Source organism: Poecilia formosa, unplaced genomic scaffold (genome assembly GCF_000485575.1).
Source record: "Poecilia formosa unplaced genomic scaffold, Poecilia_formosa-5.1.2 Scaffold517, whole genome shotgun sequence".
Taxonomy (NCBI): domain Eukaryota; kingdom Metazoa; phylum Chordata; class Actinopteri; order Cyprinodontiformes; family Poeciliidae; genus Poecilia; species Poecilia formosa.
Genome location: NW_006800456.1, coordinates 103,740 through 104,710, shown reverse-complemented (window position 1 = coordinate 104,710; position 971 = coordinate 103,740).

The following is a 971-nucleotide window of genomic DNA, read 5'->3' as shown; positions in this document are numbered from 1 at the left end:
TGTTGTTTCAATGTCAGCGTTCAACGTTGATTCAATGTTTCTGGCTGACATTGATTCAATGTTGTTTCAATCATTCTGTGCTATCTGGGAACTTATTCTGCCCTATTGACCTTTATGTTACCTGTAGTTACAGCAGATTGTTTGCTAAGATCTTTTGAATTGCCCTTTGTCTGTGTGGGAAACAATCAGAAGAAGTTCCAGCTTTCACACTGATCTGTGAAAAGCCATAAAACAGCAGGAGTCCAGGTTAGTGGAGGAGAAGCTCTGCTTCCACTTTGTTTAGATAAAGGTGACAACTGGTGTTTGATCTTGAAAACAAATTGCAGGGGGTTTCTAACTTTAAAAAGGGTCAGAGACGGCTCCAGGTTGGATGAGCAAAGATAAGCCTTATTTGAATAAATTAAAGACAAGAATACGCCTTTAATATAAAACTTTGTACACAGGAGTAACAAATCAGATTTGCTCTTGCAATTCTCCAAAGACGTCTTTGCTTTTCTGTCTTTCATTCTTTCTTATTCTTTTCCATTTGTCTCAGGTAAATGAATGTATTGCTGTTGTTCGGTAGTTTCTGTTGTAATTTCATACGTTGTCTTCTATTGGATTAAACTCTGAAATTCTGTGACGTCTACACTCATTTTCTGTGTGGCTTCACTTCGGCCCACCGGGAGAACCTGGGATCCGTGAGAAGAAGATCGAGCCAGAGATTTTCCTAAAATATATTATAACCTAAAATCTTTTTCAACACTTACCTGTTCGTTACAGAGTGAGCTGCTAAAATATTTCCTCTGCCATTACCCAGAATGCTGTGCGGTGTTGAGTAAAATTAATGAACGTTATATAGGATGTATTTTCTATTGGTCACATGCCTATAACTATATACAGTGTCATTTATTTGTTGTCCGGCCCCAGGCCTTACTATAAATTCCTTACAGAATTAATAATTTACTATATTGTTGAGACATTTAGTTGGA